Genomic DNA, 21,910 nt, shown 5'->3' on the forward strand with positions numbered 1-21,910 from the left:
ACAACCACCATGTGCCTTTCCATGGAGGCTTCAGACTCTGCTTGGAAAGGCTTCCTCTTGCGTCTGTGTCTTTAAGGCTGAATGAATGGTGTGTCTGTGTCTTTAAGGCTGAATGGGGCGGGGAGTAGGCAGAAGAACATGGCTGCTATCTGTGGCTGTGAAAGCAGCTCAGACCCTCCGTTGGTTGCACAATCTTTTCAGAGGTCCTTTGCATAGGAAAGGTAAACTTGAACCTTTGGTTGCTCTGTCTTACTTTGAAGAAGTTGGAAGTTCAGCAACTCGTGAGTAGATATGCCAATCCCCCGTTTCAGAGTTGTCAGAAAGCAGAGGGTGGGGGGGGGGAGGGAAATGTCTGCTGGGCACTTCATTATTCTCTATGGAGATTGATTCTCGTAGGGTATTATGGAGAATTGATCCGGGGATATCTGGAGCTCTGGAGGGGCTGTATTTTGAGGTAGAAGCACCAAATTTTCAGCATAGCATCTGATGACTCTGCTCAAAATGCTCTCCAAGTTTAAAAAAGATTGGATAAGGGGGTCCAATTCCATGAGCCCCGAAAGAAGGTGTCCCTATTCTTCCTTATTTCTAATGTAGGGAAGGCATTTAAAAGGTGTGCAGTTCCTTTAAATGTGATGGCCAGAACTCCCTTCGGATTTCTATTGTGCTTGCCACAACTTTGCTTATGGTTCCACCCCCAATGCCTCCTGGCTTCATCTCAAAGTCTCCTTAGTGAGGGACAAGCTGAGGAGGAGAGCCTGTAGGTCTATCAACCTTCCAGTGGGGCATGGAGATCTCCCATAATTTTAACTGATTTCTACACCACTAGTCCCACTAGAGAAAATGGCTGCTATGGAGGGCAGACCCTATAGCATCACATCCCATTGAACTCCTTCCCCTAACCCCGCCCTCCAAAGGCTCCACCCACAAATCTCCAAGAATTTCCCAACCTGGAGCTGACAACGCTATGTAGTGAGTAACTGGGCCTCCCCATCTAGGTTACCAGCCCCCAGGTGGGAGTGGGGGATCCCCCAATTTCATAGGCTCCTGCCCTCCACTGGCCACCTGGCTGGCAGGGGAAAGGCCAACTTCCAACATGACCTGGCATGACATCGCCAATGCGATGATGTCACACAGAAGTGACATCATCACACCAGGGGCACTGTGTAGCCAGAGTTTTGCCAAAAATACCAGAGCATCCATATGCAACGTCCCCAGCATGATGTCAATTCTGCATGACATCATCACGTTGGGGACGTTGCGCACAGTGATGTCACCCCACCCTCCCACTCCCAGAAAGCTCCCTCCCACCCACCCCCACTGGTGAGAGTGAAGGACCTGGCAACCCTATTCCTATTCTGCTGCTCCACTTAGCACCTGTGCAAAAAGCAATGTTTGACCTTCGCCCTCTGCACTTGTGCAGTAGGTCCTTCCAAAAAATGGCAGCTCTGGCAGCCCAGGTGGGTCATGACCCATGGCCTGAAGGCCACTGCTCTAGACACATTTACCCTCTGCCCACAAGCAGGGCTGGATCCCTGCACTGATAACATCACCAGTCACATGGGGGGCACCCAATTCACCTAGTTTGCCAAGTGGCAGGGTCAGCCCTGCCCGCAAGTCTCCAGAATGCAATGTTGTAGTAGTGAAATTTATTGCATAAAGCCATTGGCCATTACAATTGCAGCAATGAGAACAAGCTCTTTTGGGCAAAATTGTCACTACAGAGGAGCCTGGTTCCCTAGACGAGGTCCCTTCCCTGGACTTTCACTAAAGCTTTAAAATTAAATATCTAACTTAAAATTATAAAATTAAATATTTAAAATTAAAATTATAATATAAAATTAAATATCTAACTAAAGGGCTGGCTCCAACCAGATTTTTCACTCCAGCTCTCCTCCTTACTACAGCCCCCATCCAAAATAACTTACATTTCTCAGCATAGCCTTTTTTGTGGGGGTCTCCTTTTTCCACCAGCAGAAAAATTGGTTGGATCCAACCCAAAACGTACAGGCAGGCAGTATTCTACCCAACAGCTCACTCAGAATTTTGTTCCCACTTTTCAGTGTTTTGGCTAACAAAATAAGTAGGGTTGCCAAGTCCAATACAAGAAATATCTGGGGACTTTGGGGGGTGGAGCCAGGGGAGTCAGGAGACATTGGGGTGGAGCCAAGAGCAAGGGTGTGACAAGCATAACTGAACTCCAAAGGGAGTTCTGGCCATCACATTTAAAGGGACTGCACACCTTTTTAAGTGCCTTCCTTCCAAAGGAAAACATAAAGGGGATCCCCCACTGGGACCTGGGGATTGAGAAGCCTAAAAATAAGGGTCAAGAACCTAGGCAAATCAAGCTTTATTTCATTGATATTCAAAGCAATTACCTTGTTTTAAACACAGCAGACTGCCTGGTTTTCTGCATCAGTTTCTACACACACACAGTCAGATCCATCACCACAAAATATTCAGCCATAGGCCTGGAGTTAGGTAGAAACCAGCCCGGTCTGTAGTGAGCTAGGCCGAGTCCATCTCTTTCCTAGAAAGAGTTTACTATCCGCTGCTGGGCAACAGCCAGCATAGCCAGTCGTGTTAGGTTAAATAATTTACTCCTCATAAATCTTTTTCAAGAAACCATTTTCCCTTCCCAGGGAGACACATTACTGGCTCACACACACAGACCTGACCAGGAATTATAAGTGCCTGTTTGTGAGGCAGCTTCAGCAGGGCTGGCTGAGGGAGGAAAAGAATAAAATATAGATTCTTGAACTCAGACCTGGGGAGGCTGTGGGGCATCAATCTTGTTAAAAGAACTAGGGTGGACTTCAGCAGCTGGCCCACTTCATTTTGACTCCTGACAGGCTTCCGTGATTTGTGCCCGCTCAGCAGATGAGAAGCCCTGTAACTCAGAGACCAAATGGGACTTAGCAGCCTGCAACCTAGAAAGTACAGAATGACTCTGGCATGTTTGGAAGGCTCCGCTCTGCTCCCCACAGCACTCAATGGGGACCGGGGGGGGGGGGTGTTTCAGATTATTTCCCTCAATAGCCCAGGTTCATCCTCTCAGGGCCAATTCACTTGTGACAATTTTATACACGTTTCTTCCTTCAGTAAGGCACTCTATCTACCAAACGTATGTGAGGTGAGACATGTTCCTTTAGAGTGTGTGTGAGGTGGTAAAATGCCAAAATGGTACAATGGACTGAAACTGGGGATACCATTTTGGAATACTCCTCCAGGGAAACAAAACATTTCCTTCGAGCAGAAAACTGGCACAGCAGGAGGAACAGTTAGAGGCCAAGTCTTTAACTGCTATGTAGTGTTTGCTTACAATGGAACAGGACAGTAGTCTATTACAGTGTTTCCCAACCTGTGTGTCGGGACCTAGAAGTGGGTCACGAAGCCTCTGAAAGTGGGTCATGAGCCAGCCCTCCCCAACGGCTGGCTCTGCCCTTTCCATTGTTCTTTTTTATTTATCAAAATTATATCCCACTCCTTCCTCCTTACATGGGACTCAGGGCGGCTAACTGCATATAAAATACACCAAATTTTTTAAAATACAAAGATACAATAAAAAAATCTTTAAAATGGCTAAATCTATCCCCATTAAAATCTATCCACTATCAAGCAGGGTAGAATGTGTGGATGGCAAAGACCCAGCTAAAGCGTACCAAGCTGCTTGGTGGCTCACAATCACCCAAAGGCTCCTGAAAAAGAGCAGCCTTGCATGCCCTGCAGAACCTAGGGAGGCCCCACAAGGCGCACACCTCTTTGGGCAGCTGATTCCACAGGACTGGAGCCACTACTGAGAAGGCCTTCACCCTTGTTGACACAAGGCAGACAGTTCATGGACCAGGGGTCTTCATAAATGTCGAGGTGAAGATCAGAGAAGGCAGGGAGGATCATGCCAGGAGAGGTGATCCCGAAAGTATGAGGGTCTGAGGCTATTTAGGGCTTTCAAGGCAGCAGAAACTAATGGAGAGACAGTGCAGCTGCCCAAATCTAGAAACCCAAATCTAGAAACAGTATCTTCCATGTCACGTGTTAGTTGGTATTTTGTCTTCTCTGCTTATACATGTGGATCGAGTACAACATGTTCTGATAGTTACTAGAGTTTCTTAGAATCTTATGGAGGAATTAGAGGAAGAACAAGAGAATGGAGGAGTGGCTAAAGGCCAGAACAGAACAGGACTGTGGCTCGGGAGCCACATGCAGCTCTTTCACACATATTATGTGGTTCTTGAAGCCCCCACTACCCCATCAGCAGCTTGGAGAAGACATTTGTCTCTTTAAATCACTTCTCCAAGTCAAGCCAGCTGACAACTTGGAAAAGGCATTTAAAATTGCTTTCTTTCCACCACTCCCCATCTATTTTCCTTCCTTCCTTTCAGCATCTGACGTTCATGTGTTTCAGCTCTCAAACATCTGATGTTTATTCTATGTAGCTCTTGTTAAGCAAGTTTGGCCAGCCCTGTTCTAGAATTTAACCTCCATAGGCAAAGACCATGTTATGTCAGATTGCCGCTTGCTTTGAGTGTATAGTGGGGGGGCACTGAGTCCTTTACACAATGTTTGTTGGTTTCCTAAAAACCATCTGGTTAGCCGCTGTAGAAAACTGGGTGCTGAATTAGATGGATGCCAAGGTCATAGTTTGCTCTAGGGTGCCACAAAACCTTGACCATCCTGGGATTGGGTCACCATACCAAATAAGTTTGGATGGGTAGGTTATCATAATGAAAAGGTTGAGAACCACTGGTGCAACAATTATTCTAGGTGTTACTGTTTTTATTGCATTGAGAGCCAGTGGGATGTAGAACTCAGAATCTCTGACTAGGCTATGGGAGGTCCAGGTTTGGAATCTCACTCCACCACGGAAGCTTGCTGGATAACCTTGAGCCAGCCTAACCTACCTCACAGGGTTGTTGTGAGGATAAAATGGGGAAGAGGAAAATTATGCAAGCCATTTGGGGTCTACATTTGGGAGAAGGATGGGGCATAAATGAATGAATAAATAATGATAACCTTTATTGCACTGTTTATAATACCCCTTTCAGTCTGTACTATAACATTGTTTGTTAGACATTTTGCATGTAAATCAGGTGAAGCAGGATTGAACCCACACAAAAGCTTATGTAGATTTCTCAGCTGGAAGGGATATCTATGCAAGAAATCACAAGGTGGCCCTCAGATCTTGAGCCTGTGGTGAAAACAACACATGCTTGTTGGTGCCATTTTTGCAGCTGAAACAAAAGATCGCAATATTCCTTTCCCGGCACTTGGAAAATGATGCACCAAACTGCAAATTTTGAGGCAGAGAAATGGCAAGTTATTCTGCAGTGTGCTGAATCAAAGCAATGGTTTCATCCAGTTTCCAGTTGGGGGTGGTCCTGATCCATGTCACTGCAAAAGTGCCACCATAATAGCTTTATGGTTCAGCACAGTGGGCCTCTAGAGTAAGAGGCCGATGAGACAGCTAAAAGAACAGAGCTTCAAGAAGGCAGATCGCCAGCCAAAGTCAGAGGGCAGATTTACCTAAAGTACAGCAAAGGTCTCCACTGCCAGTACTGTACATAGGTAGGGCTCCAGAGGACAGTAAATAGAAGGAATATCTGCTAACAGTGCAAGACCCAAATCTTGGAGCCTAGTTATTACTGTCATCTCCCTTCCAAGAGGGAGAAACCAACTCTATAGAAAGTCTCCCAGCTAAACCCAGATCTACCACACGGAGGAGGGGTGAAATCCTAAACTGAGTAGAGAGGACTGAAAGTACAGGCAAGAAGTGTTACTTTTGAATGCTCACCTGTATCTCTCTTTATATAAAAAGCAAGCCATATTGCTAACAACTCACCTTGCCTTCCATTGGCTGACCCACGTGTCACTCAGTCTCAACAGAGAGCACTCCAGCCCCAGGACAGAAGAGGACTGGGCCTCTAGGGAAGCTGCCTTCATAAACGACTCACTTTTCCCTCAATGGATGTTGCTAGGCAACCATAGTATTCCAAAGCTTGGTTCTGTCAGGAAAAGGCGAGGAGAAGAGGCCCTTTCCAGGCCTATCATGGCCTTTGAGAGAGAACTCATCGGAGCCAGTCCTGAATAAGGCTGCAAGCTCCAGGTTGGGACATTCCTGGAGATTTTGTGGTAGAGTTTAAGGAAGCCACAGTTTCGGGAGGAGAGATATGTCAGCTGAATATAATGCAATAGAGTCTACCTTCCAAAGCAGCTATTTTCTCTAGTTGGAGAGATGTCTATTGTCTGGAGTTCAGTTGTGATACCAGGAGATCTTCAGGCTCCACCTGGAAGTTGACTACCCTAGGCCTGGCAGCACCCTCAGGGTGATATGATGCCACTTGACTGGCATGACTTAATTAGGCCTGGCTGATTGCTCCTGTTCAACAGCAGCCCTGCCCCATGACAGTCAGTGTGGCGTAGCAATTAGAACTTCAGAGCAGGGTCTGCCAGACCCAAGTTCTTGCTGTGGAAGCTGATTGGGTGATTTTGGACTAGTCACAGACTTTTAGTTTAACCTACCTCACAAGGTTGTTGTACAGCTCAAAAGGAGGAGAGGAGAATGATATAAGCTGCTTTGGTCCCCACTGTGGAGAAAGACCATACTTTTCCTAGGTAAAGGCTGCAGGAAGGGGGGAGATGGAAAGCTGAAGTCAGAGGGGCAGATAAAGGTAGGTGGATAGTTGGCTGGGAAGGAGATAGGATTGCCAACTCCAGGTTGGGAAATTTCTGGAGATTTGAGGGTGGCGCTTAGAGACAGTGGGGTTTGAGGAGGGTTGGGGCCTCAGACAGGTACAATGCCATAGACTCCACCATCCAAATCAGCCATTTCCTCCTGAGGAACCATTGTTGACAGTCTTCAGGAGTGGGCTGGAGATCACTCAGAATTACGACTGCTCTCCAGATGGCAGAGACCAGTTCCCCTGCAGAAAATGGCTGCTTTGCAGGCTGGACTCTATGCCATTATACCCTGCTGGGGTCCCTTCCCTCCTGTTTTGGTCCCTACTGTGGACAAAGACTGTACTTCTCCTAGGGAGAGGCTGCATAGAAGGGGGAGGAGATGGAAATCTGGTCAGATCACTTCTACAGAAAATGGCCATCTCAAGGCGCATACTCTATGGTATATCATAACATAACTATGCGAGGCCAAACAAGACAGATCACACAACAAACACATGTTGATGCTAAATGCCACAAGGCTGAATATGACAGGAAAAAGTGGCAACAACACACTGCAGACTAAAAGAATGCTGAGCTTCAACATCTGCATGATCGTCATGCTATGACACCACAGCAATTTGACGCTGCATGCCCAAGGCTGGGCACTCACCTAGAACCCCGTTCTAGAGCCTGTTTTCTGGCAAGAAAGCACTTAAAAAATTAATCTTCCTCCTGAAGTAGCAAAAATGCAGGCCACCAGCTATGAATGGAGGCCCAACCAGAGGATAATTAAACCTCTAGTTTTCCTGCTTACTGAAGACTGTGAAATAGGGTTGCCAAGTCCAATTCAAGAAATATCTGGGGATTTTGGGGGTGGAGCCAGGAGAAAGGTTGTGATAAGCATAAATGAACTCCAAAGAGAGTCCTGGCCATCACATTTGAAGGGACCGCACACCTTTTAAATGCCTTCTCTCCGTTGGAAATATTGTTTTGGGGCTCATTGTTTTGGGGTTCACAGAATTGGACCCCATGGTCCAATCTTTTTGAAACTTGGAAGGTCTTTTGAGGAGAGGCATTGGATGCTATGCTGCAAATTTGATGCCTTTACCTCAAAGAACAGCCCCCCCCCCCCCCAGAGCCCCAGATAACTGCAGATCAATTCCCCATTATTCCCTATGGGAATCAGTTTCCATAGGGAATGAGTGACCAGCAGACATTTCCCTCCCCCCCACACTTTCTGATGATCCTGAAGCGGGGGGGGGGGAGGGCCTCCAAACCAGGGGATCCCCTGCCCCCACCTGGGGATTGGCAACCCTACGTGTCAAATGTGTGGCAAAGCAAAGATATGAAGCCAGGTGCCTCCTCCATCCCATCCCCACTCAGAATTCTAGCCGCACTGCCAGTCTCCAGGTGGAGTCTGGACATGTCCAGTTTTTGCAACTGATCTTCGGTTGGCAGAGACCAGCTCCCCTGGAGAATATGGCTGCTTTGAAGGGTGCGGACTCAATGGCGGTGTCCCCTGCTCAGGCCCTACCCCTCCCCAAACCCCGCCTCCTCCCAGTTCCACCTCCAAAGTCTCCAGGTATTTTCTAACCCAGACCTGGCAACCCTACTTGAGTCTGTGGAGGAACTGGCGCCATTAAGGCCGCCATTCTAAAAGGACTCTTCCTGGGGATAAACCCTGTCGGAAAATTGGTCTGTCTTCTACGTGTACTCACTTTAGTTCGTTTTCTTTAATGGTGTAAATAATACATTTCGTGATCCTGGCTGGGATCCTTTGCAATTGCTTGCTTTTCATGTGTTTTCAAGCTCTAAAAGAAATGTGGAAGAGAGAGAGAGCGATTTAATTATGCAGCCCGGGTTTTTTTTTTTTTTGTCCAGCCTATCATAAAAAGCAGCCGCGCGTTGTAGGCCAGCCTCAGAGATGCCGCCGCGGCTCCTTTTTCTCTCGCCTTATCGGAGCCCGGAAGGAAGCTCGCCTCGCCAGGGGGAGACGCCTCGGGCCCCACCGCTGCTCTTTTGCAAAAAAAAAAAAAAGAGAGAGAGAGAGAGAGAAAACTGATCGGATCTTTTGCAAACCACCCTCCCCCTTTTACTCGAGCCTGAACTTTGCAAGGGCCTCTCTGATCTTTTGCAAAATTGTAATGGGCCGGCCTCCATTGGGGGACCTGGGCACAATGGCTGCAGGTGGGGGGGGGGTTATATTAGGAAGGGGGGCGGCGGCGAAGAGGGAAGGCCTGGCGAGCTTCTCCTTGAATATTAATGAAGCATCAAAGCTTTTAGCCGCACGGCAGTGTCTGCGCGAGACGGCTCTCTAGGGCTCTGCTCGGCTTGGCACAATAAAAGCCGCGGTAATTATTTCCAATAACTAATTTAGATTATCATTAGCCCCCACATTGGAGGCGCACAGTAACGCTGCCCTTTTCAAAACACTTGAACCGCCGGGCCCCAAAGAACAAAAAAAAAAACTTAAAAAAAAATCCTCGCGCTTGGCAAAGAAATCAGTTCTGCTTTTTTACATTTTTTGTCTTTTTTTGCCAAGTCTTAATAATAAAAAGAAAAGACGTTTGCTACGCATTAGCCCCCACAGCGGCGGGGAGAACAAGCGACGCCGGTGGAGAGAGAGGCGACCCACCCCCCATCGCACACTTTGGTATCGACTCCTTCCATGCACCCCCAAAAAGTCCATCCACAAGTCACATTCCATTCGGAGGGAAGGGGTCTCCAGTTCTTACGTTTGAGAAATAGACACCGCTGATGCGACCTGAGTCGATTGAAAATCTTTCAGCGTGAATTCTTTTAGAATATTTAGTAGGTCAACTCTTCTCTCTAACGTTCGCCCTTCCCTCCGCAAAGTGCAATGCCTGCAGATAGAGGGGATGCCTAAAATGTCTCCCAATTTTTTCCCCCCTTCTCGCTTCCTTTCTAGCACCTCTCTCCGCCTGCAGCTCTGGATTGAGAAATACCTGGAGATGGGGTTTTTTTTGGGGGGGAGGGGGGGAGCCTGGGGAGGGAGGGATGGGACCCGAATGGGGTACAATGCCATACAGCCCGCCTTTCAAAGCAGCCATTTTCTCCCGGGGAACTCCGGGGGAACTGATCTCTGTCACTTGGAGATCAGTTCCAATTCTGAGAGATCTCCAGACTCCACCTGGAGGCTGGCAACCCTAATGCCAGAGGAGATAGCACTGCGATACCCACTCACCCACCCCCCCGTCAATTTTTCTGCCTTCCCACTTTCAGCCTGTTTTCATTCTACAGTGGAGTTACATTCCACCCCACCCTCCCATTGAACATCTGACATCAGCATTCAAAAGGGTGGCTCCTTGACCCTGTGAGCTTGGGGAAGGGCAATAGCTCAGTGGTAAAGCATCTGTTTGGCAGGTAGAAGGTCCCAGGTTCTCCAGTTCAAAGGATGAAAGACCATTGGCTGAGTACGAGGAGAGCTGCTGCCAGTCTAAGTAGGCAACACTGACCTTGCTTGCACAAGGGACTATCTTTACCTTTAGATAAGTGATTTAAAGAGACCAATGCTTTTCCAAGCCTGTCAATGAGGCAGTGGGGGCTTCAAGAGCCACACAATATATGCGAAAGAGTCACATGTGGCTCCTGAGCCGCAGTTTGACCACCCCTGGCCTATAGAAACCAGTTCCTATAGGGTATAATGGAGAATTGATCAGTGGGTATTTGGGGTTCTAGGAGGGCTATTTTTTGAGGTAGAGGCACCAAATTCAGTATAGCATCTGCCGCCTCTTTTCAGAACACCCCCAAGTTTCAAATAGATTGAACCAGGGGGTCCAATTCTATAAGCCCCCAAAGAAGGCGATCTTATCCTTCATTATTTCCAAATGGAGGGAAGGCATTTAAAAGGCGTGCAGTCCCTTTAATTGTGATGGCCAGAACTCCCCTTGGAGTTCAGTTGTGCTTGTCACACTCTTGCTCTTGGATCCACTCCCAAAGTCCCCAGATATTTATTGAGCCAGACCTGGCCACCCTAGCTTAGTGGAATACTCTGCTTTGAACGCAGAAGGTCCCAAGTTCAATTCCTGGCACCTCCAGTTAAAAAGGACCAGACAGTAGAAAGGCCTGTGACCTTGGAGAGCTGCTGCCAGTCTTGAGTAGGTGATACTGTCTTTATTGGCAGAATGGTTTGATTCAGTATAAGATAGTTTCATGTGTTCATGTCAACTTGCCAAGGGATTAAGTCCTTCTCCTGGCAGGCACCTCTGTGTTCTCAGGCTGCTGGAAGGTAAGCTAGGCCGTAGGCACCCCCAGCTTTGGAACTCTCCGTCTAGGGAGATTTGCTACTATTTAGGTACCAGGCCGTGTCTACAGGTGACTGATTCTGTTTCCTGTTTTGTGGCTGTGTTGTATTACTTTTGCAGGGAGTGCTGTTTGTTTGCTTTTTAAGGTTTTGAATTTCAGCAGTTTTATTATATGGTTATCTCCCCACTATAACCACTACACCAAATCAACAGACTTTTTAGGAATACATTCATTTTTTAAAAATATAGGCTTTTAAAAATATTTATATGCTGTGTTGCAGTAGATAGGTAGCATTGAGGATTTTTTGAAAATGGAAAGGCGGGGCGGGGGTGTCAATATTTCTTAAATAATGGAAACATGTTTTAGTGACAGTGTTAGCCGACCCTGATGGACCAAGGGTCTGGTTCAGTATACAGCAGCTTCAACTGTCGTGTGTAGGGCATAGGGATGCTCTGCTACACTGCTATGTACCATTCGGTTGGTTGTGATAAAAGGTATTATGTGGGTTGTGTTCTGGGTTTTTGTATTTTCCTTTTGGACTGGGGCAGTTGCCTCATTGCTTTCTCTTCCCTCCAAATCCATCCCCCCCATTTCCAGGCTGTGAGGAATCCCTTCATACAACTGTATTTTTTTAAAGGCTTTACAAAATACATGGATACAAACTTTTGTTTGGCACCTTGCAGAGGCCAGTGTTTGGGGACAGAGAAACAGCAGGCAGAAAAAGGCTTAGGTAACTACCCTCCCCATACAAACACACATGCCTCTTCACTCTAAATCTCTCTTCCCTCCCCCAGCTGCATTGCTTTTGAAAAGTAACACCAGGGTGCCTTTATATGCATGGGCAAGTAATGTGTGGTTAATCCCTTGAATGGTTTTGCAAACCAGTTAAGCCAAAAACACGTGTATTTAAATCACCTTAAATCCCATAAGACTGAATGGGCTGCAACAAGAGCATTTTCACGTGTACAATTCAAATTGTGGCACCCTTGTGATAAATGGACTTGCAACATCATCTTCCCTGTCTCTAACCCTTTAGCTTTTCAACAACAACCCTGTGAGGTAGGTTAAACTGAGAGGGAGGGAGTGGCCCAAGGTCACCTGTGGAAGGGAGCCACTGTTAAAATCACACAAACTTCACACCAATTCAATGTGTGCTACCGCATGTATGTGTTAAATCTGAATTGGATTCACGGTGACTAAAAAAAAGTTTCTGCTTTATTTGTAAAAAGGCGCCTGTTTAAATGTTTGATAAGTGGCACAGAGGGGCCCTTAAGAGGTCCTGCTGTATAATGATTAGCCATGTGCTGCAGTGGTTAGTGTCAAGCTCGGATCTGGGTTCCCGATTCATAGAGGGAACTAGTGCCAATCACCCTCAGTGTAACCTATCCTACCTGGCAGGGTTGCTGTGAGAATGAAACAGGGAAGAGAGCGCTGTGCTTTCACTGCCTTAAACTCCTTGCAGGAAGTGGGTGCATTCAGTGCTGTCAAGTAGCTGACAGCATATGGCAACCCTGTGAACTAATGATCTCCAAAACATCCTGTCATTGAAGGGCTTGCTCAGGTGTTGCAAACTGAGGACTGTGACTTCTTTTATTGAGTCCTTCCGTCACATGTTGGGGGCTCCTCTTTTCCTGCTTCCTTCAGGTTTTGGTAGCATTACTCCAGAGAGTCGTCTTCTCGTGATGTGCCCAAAGTACAATAGCCTCAATTTAGTCATTTTTGCGTCTAGGGAGAAGTCAGACTTGATCTAGAATCCACTGCTTTGTCTTTTTGGTAGTCCACAGTATTTGTAAAACCTTTCCCTAACATCACAGTTCAAATGAGGCACTTTTCTTCCCATCAGTTTTCTTCACTGTCCAGCTTTTACATCTATACATAGTAATGAGCAAGGTGTTTTTTTGTGGCAGGAATTCCTTTGCACATTAGGCCACTCACCCCTGATGTAGCCAATCCTCCAAGAGATTACAGGGCTCTTTTTACAGGGCCTACTGTAAGATCCTGGAGGATTGGCTACATCAGGATGTGTGTGGCCTAATATGCAAAGGAGTTCCTGCTACAAAAACCCTGATAATGAGGAACACTATAGTATGGATTATCTCAATCTTGGGTCTCCAATGACACTACCTTACACTTTTAAAAGTTTATTTATTGATTCATTTACTTACTTCTGTTAATTATAGTCAGGGCTTTTTTTTAGCAGGAATGCACAGAAACACAGTTCCGGCTGGCTTGGTATTGGGGGTGTGGCCTAATATGCAAATGAGTTCCTGCTGGGCTTTTTAAAACAAAAAAGCCCTGTTTATAGTCCACCTTTCTCACAGGAGCTCAAGGCAGATTACACATAGTGAGCCGGTACAATCCCAAAGAAAAAAAAAGGGACCTTCAGTAGCCAGTACATTATGTTATACAAATCTGCACTTCTGAATGTCCTTGGTCAATAAAAGACATACAGCCAACGTTTGGGTGAGGTGAGGAGGAATGAGGGGGAAAGTTTATTACAATAAACGGAGATAAGAGCTAAGCCAAAACCTGCATACTAAGCTGCTCTAACTTCTTTCAAAATGGTCACAGACTTATACCCTTGATGACACATTGGCACATGTTAGCATATACACAAACCAACTGGTTGCAACATCCAGCATAATTTCATCATGAGAGCCAGCTACCCACTACTGATACAATTTGCCACAGTGGCATAAGCCCATTGGACAGGATCTATGTCGCAGAAAGAAATTCTACTTTGCATGCACCCTGGCCAGATAAATCCAGTTTGGGGCTCTAAGAGCCCCCTACTTCTATTATTGCTTAGGAACACAATAGAGATACAGTAGGCATAGGGCAAGTTATGTTTATGTTAAAGATAAGACTGGAATGTTGGCACTCTTCTGTCTTTTTTTCTTCTTCTTAGTCAGACCTAGCTGTGCGTTAACCCTTAAGGACATTACTTAAGCATGCTTGTGGCCTTCCCAGCTAAAGCTGTGACCCACAATTAGGATTTCAGAAGTCTGGAATTACTGGATAGAATGGACAAAAGGAAATACTTCTTTACACAGAGAGTGATTAAAATGTGCAATTCACTGCCAGAGGATGTAGTGATGGCCACAGTTTTAAAAGGGGACTCGATAGATTAATGGAGGATAGGACTGTCAGTGGCTTCTAGCCATGGTGACTGAGGGGAAGCTTCATGTTCAGAGGCTGCGGGCCTCTGAATCCCAGTGCCAGTATGGGCAGGTCTCAGCTTCTATGCCCTTTGTTGGACCTCTAGATGAACTGGTTGGCCGCCATATGTGACAGGATGCTTGACTATATGGACCACTGGTCTGATCCAGCAGGGCTCTTCTTATGTTCCTATCAGAACTGAAGCATGCCATAACAATTCACATGACGCATTAAGTGGTACAGAAAGTACATAAACAGGATCCCGCTTTCAATAAGCTAATCACAGCTGTATAGATGACAGTCCATCATTTATCCAAGCACGTTTTGTAAAGCCATTTTGTGCTCTGCAACCTTATTATAAAAGCCCTCTGGAATAGTTCAGTTTTGCTTAGTTTGTGGTAGGCCAGGAGTAGGGTTGCCAATCCCCAGGTGAGGGCAGGGGATCCCCCGGTTTGGAGGCCCTCCCTCTGCTTCAGGGGCGTCAGAAAGCAGGGGGAGGGGAAGGAAATGTCTGCTGGGAACTCTGTTATTCCCTAGGGAGATTTATTCCCATAGAAAATCATGGAGAATTGATCCGCTGGTATCTGGGGCTCTGTGGGGGCTGTTTTTTGGGGTAGAGGCACCAAATTTTCAGTATAGCATCCAGTGCCTCTCCCCAATATACCCCCCAAGTTTCAAAAAGATTGGACCAGGGGGTCCAATTCTATGAGCCCCAAAAGAAGGTGCCCCTATCCTTCATTATTTCCTATGGAAGGAAGGAATTGAAAAGGTGTGTTGTCCCTTTAAATGTGATGGCCAGAACTCCCTTTGGAGTTCAATGATGCTTGTCACGGCCTTGATCTTGGCTCCACCCCTAATGTCTCCTGGCTCCACCCCCAAAGTCCTGAGATATTTCTTGAATTGGACTTGGCAACCCCAGCCAGGAGAGTGGGTGCTTTCACACAAAGGTCTTTGCTAGCTCTTTCATGGGTTGCAGGAAGGATGGGAAGAAAGGCGTACTAGACCCATAGATAACCCAGCTATGAAGATGAACTTTGGAGGCGACAAAGAACAAGAATCTGCCCTGTCAAAGAATGCCTTTTCCTCCTGACACCCCCATCTGCTCCATGCCTGCCTGCCTTTCTTGTAAGTGGCTTTGAAGACTCTCTGCAAAGAGGCAAGGATATATTTTAAATAAATAAATACGGTTAACTACGGAGGTTGTGGCAGGCCACCCAAACCACAGCTGGAAGGCCTCGGCTTTTATTGCAGCATTCGCCCTTGATTAAATCCATTGGGGAGCCCTTAATGGCAGCCTATGACTGAGCCAGCAAGGGGAGGGATCAGGATTTGCTCCGCCATTCAGTCCCTGGGGGGGGATCAGGACTGACTCAGTTAAAGCTTTCACTGGCTCACTTTCATCATAACAAAACCCTGTGTCCATCCAGGGGATTTGTGATAATTACAGATGTCCAAATCCCCCAGTGAAAGGACACGGCGTCAGGCTAGGGGTGAATTGTGGACTGCAAGGCTGCCTGGTAGTTTGCAAAATGAGTATGAGATTCTGGAGCAAAACTCAGGAGTGGGAGAGAGAGAGGCTGAGTAGGCAGGTTCTGAGTAAAGATGGTGGCATGACCTTAAGACAGGTGTTGTCTCTCAGCCTAACCCACCGTACAGGGTTATTGTGAATAAAAATAGGGGCAAAGGAGCCATCATGGTGTAGCGGTTAAGAGCTGTAGACTCTAATTCGGAGAACTTGCCTGGATTCTGCCCTCTTCCACATGAAGCCAGTTGGATGACCTCAGGTTAGTCACAGCTCTCTCAGCTCCCCCCCCCCCCCCCGCAAATAAGTCTAGCTCACCAGCTAAAAGAGTTAGAATTTAAGGCTGTCAGACAATCTTCAGACCTCCTGGCTATACTATAACAATGCCATATGATAATCGTTACTACTAAAGAAGCCACCCTGAGGAAAAGCAGGGGAGAAATAAATGCACATAAATACGGTGGGAAATGATGATGGGGGAAAACATTCTCCTGTGCATCTATCTTCTGTTGAATTTTAATCCCAGTCTTCCTGCAAAGGGCTCAGGTTGTCCCATCTTCCATTTTATTTTCGCAACCACCCTACGAGATATGGTAGCCTATACGAAGTAGTTAGCTAATTTTATCCTCCATAATAATAGAAAAAGACTACAGTGACACAATATAGCCTGTGGTTTATTTGTTTGTTTGAAGTTCCGCTGCAAAAATACTGAGCTTTGTAACCACAGAGATCCCAAGTTTTAGAGTGGCATCATTCTGTGCCTGTGGAGAATGGCAGCCAATAGTAACATTCAGTTTTGAATCAAAAGTTTAGGCTGTAATTCTAGCCTTTTTCTGTCTAAGATAAGACTAACACTTCTGATTCTTTACCGTTATTATGTGTCCTCAAGTTGCAACCGACTGATGGTTACCCCAGCAAGGGGGTTTTCAAGACAAATGAGGAGCAGAGGTAGTTTGCCATGGCCTTCCTCTGCAGAGCCTTCCTTGGGGGTCTCCCGTCCAAGTACCAACCCTGCTTAGCTTATGGGAGCAGGCTACATCATGCCACCTTCCCTCCTTTTGCCATTCACATACCTATCTTTTCCATTTTACTATTCTTTTAGTCACTCTGGGTGGTACATGCAGGGCCAGTGCCAACCATTAGGCAGTGTAGGCAGCTGCCTATAGTAGCATCCCACCACAAGGGGGTGCTGGCCAGAGTGGACTTCTGCAGGCTGGGAGGAAGCGCCAGCCCGAAAGAAGCCCAGCGGCACAGGAAGCTGCAACTGTCCTCCTAGCTGGTTAAATCCCAGCAGCAGCACCAGGGGCCGAGGAGTGAGCTGGGAAGGAGCACAACTCAACTTGCAAGGTAAGTGCCCGGAGCACTGGTGGCGAAGAGGAGGAGGAGGATGCTGAGCGAGGGTGGTGAGGCAGGTATGGATGGGGGTGCCTCGCCTGGGGCGATGAAGACCCTGGTGCCACTGCTAGGTACATGCAGTTCTTCTCCCACAACAATCCTGTTAGGTTGGTTAGGCTGGGAGAGACTGTGAGCATTGTAGCTGAATGGAGATTTGAACCAGGTTCTTCTAGTCCTAGAATGGGAACCACTGCAGCACACCACCTCTCCCAGTATGTGTTTTCCATCCTAAAATGTGCAGTTCTTTTTGATGTTGATCAAAGGTTAACTTTGCTAAAAAAAAGTGCTTTCACTAGAAAGCACATCCTGTAAGGAGTAATCGGTTTGTTTATTTCTCATCTCTTGACTGATGTCAATCTATCTTTTTTCTTTCTTTTTTTTTTTAAGAAAGAAGTCTTTCTTGTTTGGAAGGTTTGGGGTTGGCAATGTTGACAAACAGCTGTGCTCTTGGCCAGTTTCTAGATTTTTCCCACAGGGCATTGCTTTGATGTTCATGTTTCCCACTGTGCATTTTAGATGCTCAGGAGAAAGGTGAACATATAAATATTTTAAACAAATTCTTTGCAAATATGAACAGTGCAATGACAAGCCAACCTTGTGGACTTTTTCATAAGTGAATGACCTCAGTCTATTTGGGAAATCTCTGGATTTAATATATATAGCTGTTTTCTCTCCCCACCATTGGAATTGGATCTGAGAGGGAGGGTTGTCAGATTCAGGCTGGGAAATTCCTGGAGATTTGGGGATGGGTCTGGGGAGGACAGGAACTTCAGTGAGGTACAATGCCATAGAGCCCACCCTCTAAAGCATCCATTTTTTTACAGGGGAACACCTCTCTGTTGTTAGGTGACAAGCTACAGTTCCAAGATCTCCAGGTCTTAGTTGGAGGTTGGCAACCCCAAACTCTCTCTGGAATCTGGCAATCAGACCCACCACCAGTCTGCTCAATTACTGCTTCTGTCAGTACTTATGATGATGCCAATGCAACGTTTTGTGGGGAGAAGATCTACCGTTAGGAGGACAACATCTGAATGCAGAACAATGTGAGCTTTTTTTCACCTCAAGCAGTGTACAACATGGTTGTCCCCTCCTTCCGTTTATCCCCACAACAATAACCCTGTGAGATAGATTAGGCTGAATCAATCACTGGTGCAAGGTCACCCAGCGAGCTGCCCTGGCAGAGTGGGATTTGAACCTGGGTCTGAAGAGCCCGAGTCCGATTTCCTAACCATTATACCTTGTTGATATGACCAAAGGGATTGTTTGATTGGCGATAAATGATCTGGGAAGTCACTGTGCTTAGTTTTCTTGGCACCTTCTCTTAAACTAGTCCGCCTTACAGCATTGTTGGAAAGGTTAAATGGAGGAGGGCAGAACCATATATACCAGGGGTGGCCAAACTGCGGCTCGGGGGCCACATGTGGCTCTTTCACACATATTGTGTGGCTCTTGAAGCCCCCACCACCCTGTTGGCTGGCTTGGAGAAGGCATTTGTCTCTTTAAATCACTTCTCCAAATCAAGCCATCCGATAGCTTGGAGAATGCATTTAAAGTTAAAGTTGCTTTCTTTACCCTTCCCTCCATCTATTTGCTTTCTTTCCACCTACCCACCTTCCTTGTAGTTGTCAAGCATCTGATGTTCATGTCTTGCGGCACTCAAAGAGCTGACGCTTATTCTATGTGGCTCTTACATTAAGCAAGTTTGGCCACCCCTGATATATCCAGTCCCAAACTCCTTGGAGGAAAAGTGGAATAACAGAAAAGTCTGGTTTGCAGGTATGGGCCATGCCAAGAGTGATTTAATCACCCCTTGTGTGGGGGGGAAGGCCTTCCCCCCACCCCACGACAGAAATAAAACACTTTGGATGTCCTTCATGGAGAACAACAGTGCCACCCAGTGCTGAATGCAAGCCAGCATGGGCCCCAGTTGCAGGCAGGCAACCGCCTTGACGTGCCTCCCGTGCAGGAGCCAAGGGCAAGCAGAAAGCCGCTGTCTCCATTTGGCACGTCACCCGGGTCTTTCACCTTAAGAAATTAAGTGGGTTGAAAATCAGAGCCAGGCTGCATTTCCTGACAGCTCTGAATTAAGAGATTCCAGCTTCTTCTTCTTCTGCTTCTTTTTCCTCCTCTTAAATAGACCCTGCTTCCAATTCCCTGAAAGTTAAGGAGCGTGAACGTAATTGGTATGCAGGATGTATCCGCGCTCAAAGGTACCAGAACTAATGCTGTCCTGTTAATGAACTGAGTGAGTAATAGCCATGGGTATAGAAAGCTTATGTCTGAAACTAATCCTAGTTAATGAATCTATTGTTACAGGTATTAAATGGTGACAAGGGGTTTCATCCATCAAGCCTCCATTAATCACAGCGTCCCCGCCTTTGCTTATTATTTAGGCACCAGAAAAAGGGTTCTTAATGATATTAGGAATAGACCGGTCGTGGTACGTGACCTGGGACAAGCGGAAGATTCAAGGTGACGAGCGTCTGATTGGATGAGTGTTTGAGAGGGGGATTCGAGCGGCTCTCCGCTTCCCCTGAAGCGTTATCTTGTCTGTGCGAGCCCAGCTTGTCAGGAGGGGATAGCGCATAACAGGCTCCTCATACATGCTTGGTGCTGTCATAATTGCTGTTTCACAAAGCCGGCCTCGACTCCGGTTCTTTTTAAGCACCTTCGGAAACCTACACATGAGCGCCAAATAGGAACAGGAGGAAGTCTGTCAAAGAGGCATTGGATCGCAGCCTCTGTCCCTAAAATAAGATTCTCCACATTTGTTCCATGCCTCTCCCGCTCATTCACATGTGTGCAGTGCATTTCTGGCCTCCTGGATTGTGTGGGAGTAGACCCACGCAATTCAGGAGGCTAGAAACGCAGTGCGGACGTGTGTGTGAAGACTAATTGTCGTAATCTTTTGTTGAATCCTTATTTCGTGCTGCTGTTGTATGTAAAATGCTGTCAAGTTACAGGCAACTTATGAAGACCCTGTAGGATTTTCAAGGAAAGAGACCAATAGAGATGGTTTGCCATCACCTTCCTTTGCACAGTGACCCAGGAATTTCTTGGTGGTCTCCCATCCAAATGTTAACCAGGGCCAACTCAGCTTAGCTTCCAAGATCTGACAAGATCAGGTGAGTCTGGGTCATTCAGGTTAGGGCTTTAGTGTGTGTGGTAGTGCTAGCTATCACAATTCATACTGTGGTATTTCCAGGGCATTTTTTGTAGCAGGAACTCATTTGCATATTAGTCCAAAGCCCCCTGATATAGCCAATTCTCCAAGAGCTTACAGTAGGCCCTGTAATAAGAGCCCTGTAAGCTCTTGGAGGATTGGCTACATAAGGGGTGTGGCCTAGTATGTAAAGGAGTTCCTGCTACAAAAACACATATTTCCCATTATGCTGTATGGGTCTGAAAGCCGGACAGTGGAGAAAGGTGACAGGAAGAAAACTAACTCGTTTGAACTGTGGTGTTGGGGTGGGGGTGGGGAGTTTAATGGATTCCACGGACAGCCCAAAAGACAAGCGAGAGGGTTCTAGATCAAATAAAGCCTGAATTCTCCTTAGAAGCTAACGTGACTGAATTGAGACTTTGGTCACATCATAAGAAAATGAGAGTTGCTGGAAAAGACAATAATGCTAGGAAAAGGTGAAGATAGCAGGAAAAGAGGAAGACCCATGGATTGGCTCAGTCAAGGAAGCCATGGCCTTCGCTTTGCAGGACCTGAGCAAGGCTGTTAAGGATACGATGGTCTGGTCATTGATTCATAGGGTCGCTGTAAATTGAAAGCAACTTGATAGCACTTAAAACACATGGCTAGCTATTACAAATGATTACAGTACCATCTTCAGCAGAGTTATACCTTTCTAAGGCCAATGGGATCGCAGTGTTACCAATGTATATTCAGAGGTACTAACCTACACCCAGAGGAGTTTCATAAAGAAGTACAATTCTACAAATAAATAAATAAAATGATGATACCCAAGTAACCTTGTACCAAGTAAAACCATTCTCCTAGCTGTGGCTCTCAAGCTGTTCTCCTAGCTGTAGCTCTCAAACATGTCTTTCTCAACACTGGCTGCCTAAGATCCTTTAACGAGATGGTGGGGATTGAACCTGGGGCCTTCTGCATACAAAACAGGCCCTCTACCACTGAGCCATAGCCCCTCATCGAGACTATTCCCAGGAAGTGGCCTTATGCCAACCATGGGTTCATCTGGCTTACTGCAGTGCCCTGTAAACTGGCAGAGGCTGTTCATGGATGATGGAGGAGGAGGAGAAGATAATGATGATGAAGAAGAAGAAGAAGAAGAAGAAGAAGAAGAAGAAGAAGAAGAAGAAGAAGAAGAAGAAGAAGATGATGATGATGATGATGATGATATTGGATTTATATCCTGCCCTTCACTGTGAATCTCAGAGCAGCTCACAATCTCCTTTATCTTCATCACCTACAACAAACAACCAGTGAGGTAAGTGGGGCTGAGAGAGCTCTCCCAGAAGCTGCCCTTTCAAGGACAACTCTGCAAGAGCTATGATTGACCCAGAGCCATTTCAGAAACTGCAAGTGGAGGAGTGGGGAATCAAACCTAGTTCTCCCAGATAAGAGTACACACGTTTAACCACTACAGCAAACTGACTCTCAAGAGGAAGCAAGCGGGCTTGAACAACTGATGCTCAGCACTGTATTCTCACAGACTGACCAAGGATCGAGGGAAGCAAAGGTGGCCAGATGTGATGGAATGTGGGCTGCAAAAAGCCATTGTGCTCCTCAGCTGCAGCAGCAAAATGGACCAGAAATAGATCAGAACGTGCTAGAGTTTGTATTTGCATTTGCTTTGAATCCATTTCATTCAAACACTTTTGTGTCCTTTGATCACACGCCGTCTGCATTTTTGATCATGTGTTGGGCTACATGCTGTGGCG

Source organism: Heteronotia binoei, chromosome 17 (assembly GCF_032191835.1).
Source record: "Heteronotia binoei isolate CCM8104 ecotype False Entrance Well chromosome 17, APGP_CSIRO_Hbin_v1, whole genome shotgun sequence".
Classification (NCBI taxonomy): Eukaryota; Metazoa; Chordata; class Lepidosauria; order Squamata; family Gekkonidae; genus Heteronotia; species Heteronotia binoei.